Source organism: Mytilus californianus, unplaced genomic scaffold, assembly GCF_021869535.1.
Source record: "Mytilus californianus isolate M0D057914Y unplaced genomic scaffold, xbMytCali1.0.p SCAF_3, whole genome shotgun sequence".
Classification (NCBI taxonomy): Eukaryota; Metazoa; Mollusca; class Bivalvia; order Mytilida; family Mytilidae; genus Mytilus; species Mytilus californianus.
In genome coordinates this window covers 104,495,094-104,503,380 of record NW_026262679.1, presented here as the reverse complement: position 1 = coordinate 104,503,380, position 8,287 = coordinate 104,495,094, and the positions used below count along the sequence as shown (strand labels likewise).

At 33.1% G+C, this 8,287-nt stretch overlaps 1 protein-coding gene across 1 annotated transcript in view; it reads left to right on the top strand.

Moving 5' to 3' along the window:
- Positions 1-278: 278 nt before the first annotated feature.
- Positions 279-8,287, top strand: part of LOC127735655 (dopamine receptor 2-like) — a 114,940-nt gene continuing 106,931 nt past the window's right edge. Inside the window, exon 1 of the mRNA XM_052245899.1 lies at positions 279-625. The gene's annotated coding sequence lies outside the window, so the exon portion shown is untranslated. The remainder of the gene's footprint in view (positions 626-8,287) is intronic.

Here is an 8,287-nt window from a genome sequence, read left to right as displayed (position 1 = left end):
GTTTCTGCCAACAACACAAAAACGGAAATGAAAAACGTGGAATATAATTGCAACAAAGTGGATATATATTTACAGCTTGAAGAACAATTGTAAGCACCTGTTTGTTTTTAGACGTATAGCACATAATTCCTAGACAAAAAAATGCCTTTAAAGAGATAAGATAAAAGTTGTATTTTCGTATTTCAACCAGGATCAATTAAAGTTTGTAAAAAGAATAGCTAGACTGTTTTCAAGCAGTTATCAATCAAATTATTCACTTTTAGAATATCAGTTTAAAAGCATCATGCAGAAAACAAATTGTACCAGAAGTATTATCATTTCTTAATGTTGATTCCAACTTTATTGATATAAAAGTCTAATTAGCAAAATTCCTGATGTACTGATAAAAATATTCCAATTGATTGAACAGATGCGAAAATACTTTGACCCTATGAAAGGAAAACACAATACACGTTGTGTTTGTATTATCAGTACATCTGAAGAGTTTAATTAAGGGGTTTTGTACACAAACAATTCCTGAATCAAATACTGAGAACACTTCGTGATGATCAGATCAATACAGTATATAAAAATCTTGTGAAAGTAAAACTGAGGAGTGTCGCAGCAAGAAGAATACACCTTTAAGGTAAGATTATTATCTTATTAGATAACATATTTTCAGCTTCTAAAGTTCGACCGGATTTTAGTTAATTCTTGAATAATATTTTAAAATGAATTCAGAAATAATGGAATCAAATAAAAATATATATATCACTAGTCTACATTGTATATGACACGTGTTATTTGGTCGTTTTTGTTTGTCTGAATTTGTTGGTACGACTGGTTTTCAGAGGAATCAAGTTTTGGTGAAGGTGTAGTTCTCTCAATTGTTGTACTGTCCGGTACTTATCGTGATTCTTGTTATCCTTTCAATATATTATTCTGTCTATACTGAGATGCTACATCAGCATTTTAATGTTTGGTTCTCTGTGTTGAACTACAATGGTCAAACTCGGTATTTAGTAAATTTCGATATCTATCTGTATTGAGTACATTTCAACATGTATCTGTATTGAGTCAATTTCGACATGTATTTATGTGTATTTGGATTTATTACGACATTTCATTTCATTTTAAATTACGGAACTTGATTCATTAGAAAATTGTAAGTTTTATATTCACTTGGCGTCAGTTTTTGTCACTTACTATTTTGAATACACAGATTTTAACTCAGAAAACATTAAACTTGACAGGAAGTCTCTTTAGATATTCTTCAATGTTTCAATCCAACTTGACTGTCTTTATAGAATAGAAAAACAAAGGATATGGGGTATCCATCCATGACACAAAATCAGTACATGCACAGCTAAAAAACACACAAAAAGCAAAGGAACAGTGCTTTTTTTTGCTGTTATTCATCTCATGTTATGTTATGTGTTCTGATTTGTTGAACCTGTAGAATTCATATCAATATTGATAATGTGATTTTCCTTCCTAAAATTGTGAAATTGTGATTTTGGTTATAATATGAGATTTTATGAGTTTGCCTCCATTGTAGATAGATTTTTGATATATGCTCGTTATGAATTTTATTGCATTAGTTGTGACCGTTATGGAATATCTGCGTCGCAGATGACCATGGCTATGTTCCAATTGTCGTAACCACAATTCCGTTCTCTTCTCATCGAATGAGATTTATCAACAAATTTGTATTTGCAAAAGCAACACGACGGGTGTAACATGCGCAGCAGGAACTGCTTACCCTTCGGAGCACTTGATAACATACCCGGTTATTGGTGGGGTTCTTGTTGGTCAATATTTAGTTTTCTATGTAGTGTTTTGTAGATTGCTTTGTCTTTTCGTCGTCTTTTCGGTGTTTTTTTTTGACTTATGAGTTTTGAATGTCCCCTTGATATCTTCCGCCTCTTATTGTACCTTACAGTATTTATTCCAATATCCCATTTAACCTCGAAATGTTAAATATATCAAGAAATTAAATTTTATGCAGGATAATCTCTCCAATTTTTATCATCATTGTGTCCAATAATTCCTTTTCCTATGACGCTTTATAACCAAGAAAATTGATTAATAAAAAAATGAATTGGCTCAATTTCTTTAAAATGGTGATTGGTTTGTGTTTCTTATGGTGCAAAAGAGGGATAACGTCCTCGTACTCATTTATTTATAATATCTGTTCTGACGATCCTAGATTTAAAGAAAAACAACATATTAAGAATGACCGTTTTGTACAACAATTATGATTTTTATTAATTTGTTTTAACTGTTTGTTTATTTTTATCTTTTCTATGGTATGATCATCATTTATTCAGTATATAATCATGTTGATATTTCTAATCGTGGCCTGAATCATTAAGCATCTCTATTGGACCGTTTTCTCTTTAGTAAGAAACGACATTCGTAAAATATAAATTAATCAAAACAGCTATAGTTATGATTGTTCCTTTCAATAAAACTATCAGCATGCATTAAACTAATAATTTGTATTATGTTAGCAGACTCTGATAATTATCCTTCAGAATATTTAGTGCATATATATTTTTTTTTTCAATTTGGAAATCCAATTATCTTGCAGACTAATAATTGAAACGGTCTGACAATACTTTTTCAATATACACTTACCAATCTTTCATTACATATTGCCTTATCACCGGATATGACGTATTACTGGAACTAACGTGAGTAACACGGTGGGTGTCAATATCAGGAACTGCTGACCCATCCAGAGCACCCGAGTTCATCCCCTATTTTTTAATGGGTTCATAACGGTCAATTTTTAGTTTTCTGTGTAGTGTTTTGTGGATGTCTTTTTTTTCTCTTTTGACCATGGTGACTGTGGTCTGTCATTCTTCAAATTATGATTTCAGAGCTTTTTGTTTATTTGTTTGTTTCTGTATTTGTAATGTAATTGGTACTAGAGTAAAATAGAACATCACCTGGCGGCGTTTATCTGCGTTTTCTAAGATTTTAAATGTACAAAAGGTAAGAAGATACCACGACAGCAGACATAATCTCAAGACGAAGAAGGACTGTGATCGCCATCTTCCATTTTGAACATTTTTTATATAAAAACTTCAGGTAAGGGGAGGGTTGGGCGCCCGCAAATATGATTAAACTCGCCACATTCTGAATATGTCTGTCCCAAGTCAGCAGCCTGTATTTCAGAGGTTGTCGTTTGTTGATGTATATCATATATGTTTTTTGTTTATTGCTTTTACATAAATCAGGCCGTTGATTTTCTCATTTGAATAGTTTCACATTTTGTTATATCGGGGCCTTTTTTTGCTTTCTATACGGTACTGGTTTTCCTCATTGTTGAAGACCATCCGATGGCCTATAGTTTTTAATGTCTACGTCATTTGGTCTTTGATTGAAAGTTGTCTCATTGGCAATCATACCACATCTTATTATTTTTATTATCGTTTCCATGACAGTGTTTCCCTTGACCAGTTTAAAAAAACTCTTCGCTTTGGTGATAGTCATAAAAAAGTAAATCGAGCGAGATTGTGGTTACGACAAATCAACCATTAAATACCTTGGTTCGGTAGCTTTCGTATAAGCAGCCCTCTATCAAGGAAATCCTGATAGGAAACACAAGCTCGGGAATATCAACAAAGTAAGCCGAGGAATTAGCAAGCTTTAAATAGATTTAAATTATTCTGACTTTTAATAAAGTTAAAACTAATGGAATAATCATTATCTGACGATCTTTTCAGCAGATAGCAAATTACATTAATGAGATATCATGCTGATAACATTTTGTTCTGTTTGTCACACAGCTTTGTTAAATCTTAGAATTGATGCAGGTAGCTAATAGATTTGAACAAGCTATACTTCCTAACAGGATTCAAACGAACAGAAAAACAAATGAAGTTCATTATCTTCTCTTGCAAATCGATTTGTGTTAAAATACAACCTATGTCATTTATTTAATTATGAATAGGTTATCCAAATACATGATGCCTGTTTCAGTTCAAATACCAGGTGCCTCTGAAAGACCCTCTTACCTCTTTTATAGCAAAAGCAAACACGACCCTAACAGAAAAAGCAGAAAAGCCAAAAACGTCTACTTTCTCATTTGTCTGATGGGTATATCTCATTCCAATTGATAATATACCTAAAATCACCCCGATGGTATTTGTGTTGCTCAGTTTTTTAGTTTTTTATGTAGTGTTTTGAAGCCTGTTATTTTGTCTTTTCGTCGTTTTTAATTTTTACTATGCATTTGCCGGTCTCTCTTTGACTTATGATTTTTTTTATTCCCCCTTTTGGTATCTTTCGCTTTTTTACATTCATCAGGTGTGATGTGATGACACATGCGATGACATTTGTATCAAAGACAAAATGGTGTATAAGACGGTCATTCATCACTACACTCTGAACAGAAGGAGCAAATATTGTATGATTAGGACATCTCTTTTGACGTTGTTTGTCCATAACACTCAATCATTCATTAATGTATTATACTACTATTATGCTGTAAGTAGCGACTACGTCCTTTCTTGTATTTTTTTTTTTAAACAGAACTCAAAATAATTGAAAAATATCGTAAAAAGAACAGTTTTCTCTGTAAACACTTCTTTTATATTGTGTATATCTGACGAAATCGGTGTGCACATAGTCGCGCAACCATCGCAACCCGGGGAATGAAAATATACAAGTAACCATAGTGTTTCTAAAAATGTAAGCTCTCTGAATATTCCATGGTATTCACATGTATCAATGGAGCCCGCTTTATTGATTAAATAACTTTTATTTTGTATGAGTTACAGCGACTTGATTCTGAGCTTTTCGTGACAGATTTCGAAACACTTTATTTTTCAATTTCATTGTCGTATTTTGTCGTTTTTGTTGCTCGTAACGACCTCAACAGTTTCCCATGTGTTTTATCCTGGCTATACGGAAGATGTTGTGATCGCCCTCAAGACTTTATACAACAATACATCTAATGACATGACGAAGATTGTCACTGAAATGAATTCGTTATATAGCAATTTCTTTTAAAGGCTGTATCTGCAGCGTCCTCTCGAGACGTTGGTTATATTCTGTTGATAAAAGCTAGAGTCCTAAGAAAGAGATGGTACAATTAAATAAATTAACAACTGACGGAACGTAAACAACATACAAACTACTTTGAAAGAATCAGTTTTAGGAACCATTTTGTCAAAGGATTCGATTAGGTCACGCTGTTATGTATTAAAAGCATTTTTGAAAGAATTGGATTAATTCAATAAGTTAACCGCGATTCAAACAAACCTAATTTCCTGGAACGCAATTTAAGAATCTACACAAATGAGTTTTCCAACAGCAGGTTTGACATTATTAAAGAAATGTATTAAACAAGAAGTAAAATTGACATTGAAAATAGAATCATTCTGAAATTACTTATACATATACTCATACTGATGTTACACATGTAATTTTCTTTAGACTTAAGACTTAATAATAATAAAAAAAAAAGATTGAGCAACAAAGCATGATTAAATCTGATGTAATATACTTTAAATCTTCAACTTCAAAGTTTCAAGACAGTAACCAAATTAAACAGACCTTACAAAATACATTATAGTACTATGACAAGTAAGGTAAATTTAACGAAATACCTCACGGCTAATTTTGGTCTTATTTTGAAGATAAATATAATACCCTTTGATTAAGCATGTCGTAGAGTGTCAAAGCGGTGCAGATTTTTAAAAACTGTGGTCAAAGGTCAAAAGGGGGATTTTAAATTTTTTTTTTTTACATTTTGGACAATTTCTCGGTAGTCCCTCGTAATAACTGAGAAACTGTTTCTGTAGAATCATACTCTGGGAATGCTCTACGAATTCAGTCTGTCATATTTATGCCTGATTGCCAAAGATAAGTGATGTATACCCCCGCTTCAAACATGTGAGAAACTGAAAAAAAATATCTTTATCTACGGAAATTATCGACAAAAATATTCATATTCAATATTTAGCTACGCAATAGTATTTGACAACATATAAAGATATTTTGAGGAAAGTTTTGTTAAAATGCCTAAAATAACAAAGGAGAAATGAGTACTGTAATGTTAACGTTAAAGTCCATGATTTTATGAAAAAATGATGAAATTCATTACTGATTATTTAAACCCAAAAGAATGTTGGAACTATAAAACATAGTCTTGATGCATAAATGTCAGCATGAACACGATAGTATCTGAAGTTTTTTTTAATTTTAATGTGTCAATCAGTACAAGAGCAATAGAATATTGAGAACTTGTGTCCCCCTTTTTTATAAAACTAGACAAACAATGGCATATATATCAGACTTGAAAGCCCAATATATATGAGAATTACAACCAAAAAAAACCACGATTCACAGAGATATTACGCTACAAAGGAAGCTGTCTAAGTATATAATACACGAAAACTAGACATCAATATGCACGTCCATTTGAAAAGGTAACGGAATACTAAGAAAAAAAATATGCGGATGTCATGGTATGTAATACTTCCGATACACATATTCGATACAAAAATATCTCCAGAGAAGGGGAGCTCCCCAACCATATCAAGTCGGAGGCCACTAACGGCAGAAAACTTGAAATATTGGGCATTGAGATTAATAGTTCAATCATCGTCCTTATCGTAGCAATCTTCTAAAACAATCTGATGAGTAAGCTGGTTTCTACAATCACCACTGCCCTGACAACAACAAATGCTGGTGCACGACAAATTCTGTTCGTAGCATACGCAAGATTTGCTACAAATTGTTTTGCCTTTACATGTAGAAACAATGTCCTGTAAAAAGTCAGAGGACATTGGATTCAAAATACTAGTATACAGAAACTATGGAGCTATTCCCAATGTCCATATTTCAAAGGTGACCTTGGAGGTGGTTTGGCGAAATAAGCATTCACCCAGACGTACGCTAAGAGTGAAACTCGAAGAATGTGCTGTCTGAACGATGCATCTGAAGGAGGTAGTCTCACTAAGTAGGCACCCTTAGAAAGCGCCAACTTCACTCTTGAGTTTAATCAGATCACCATGTACTGATTAAGCAGTGTTTCTGGTGTCATATTGATCCGCGATGAATTGACTTTTCACTGCAACAGATGTGTCAATATTAGAACCAGCTAGATTGACAAAGTTTGATACATGCATGGGTTTTATTTCCACGCCTTGTAATTGAAATTTTTGCCAATTCCGATTAAAGAAGACGTGTCGCATCCTGTAAGAGCATGAGCAGCTGGTAGTGTGCTAGACATCAGTGGTCCAATAACTAAAAAAAAGTTGCATATGTCGTGAACAGGTAAAAATCGTCTTGAGTCTTTGGTTGAAGAAACGCTCAGTCTGAAACCGCAATTCATCATGTTTGACATCTGAGGAAAAGACCTTATTAGAAATACGGTAAAACATAATGATGATTTTAATATAATGCGATCCCAGGAATAACTTTTAACCATATGTTTATAAGAAGACAGAAACGGCAGAATAATTCTTATATCTGCCTCTTCAGTCACTTATAGATCCGGCACAAAATTGCTTTACAGTCTATATATAGATTTTGAAAAGAGCCCGCTCGGAATGTTTCGTCATACTTGCAAATCAAAATCATTGTAGTGCGGGAGTGCATAGTCCCCTACAAATATTATCAACCCCTGTTTATTTGCAGGTGCACACAATTTTTTTTACAATATCTAATTGATCTGCATTCAATGACTTGAAGAACCTTAGATCTACCACCATTTCAAATAGACTTTGTTGTCTCTTTTGACGCATTCCTCGTTTTCATTCTCAATTTTACTCCTTATTCTTTCTGCTGATTTTGTAGAATGTTCCACATCATATCGATCAAACACGTCCACGACACACCCAAAGTTTTCAAAACAAGCTATTATGGTTTTAAAGGTGTCCTTGGCCAAATCTCCAAAAATGTTGTACCTTTTTACATAAAGACTTTTTACAATACCCATACCATCTCTGATCAGGGGTGTACTGGCTTTTAATGCAGGGATATCACACACTCAGCTAAATGTATACATTTTCGTACAGTATCACATGAGAGTGCAAAAATATTTATCAGAGAGGTAGGAATAAATTGTAAAGCTGTTGGAATACTAAATTTTGACGGAAATAGATAGTAATAATTTGAAATTTCGAACGATCGTAAACTTTTTTTTACAATTCTTTCCGCATCATGAAAGATCTTGGAGAAAGGAACAATATGTATCTAGCAAACTATCATACGACAACGAAAATGCTTTTTTTTTTTCACGAACAGATCATCATGTAGACTTTCTATTAGGGAACGACCTTTTAACCTC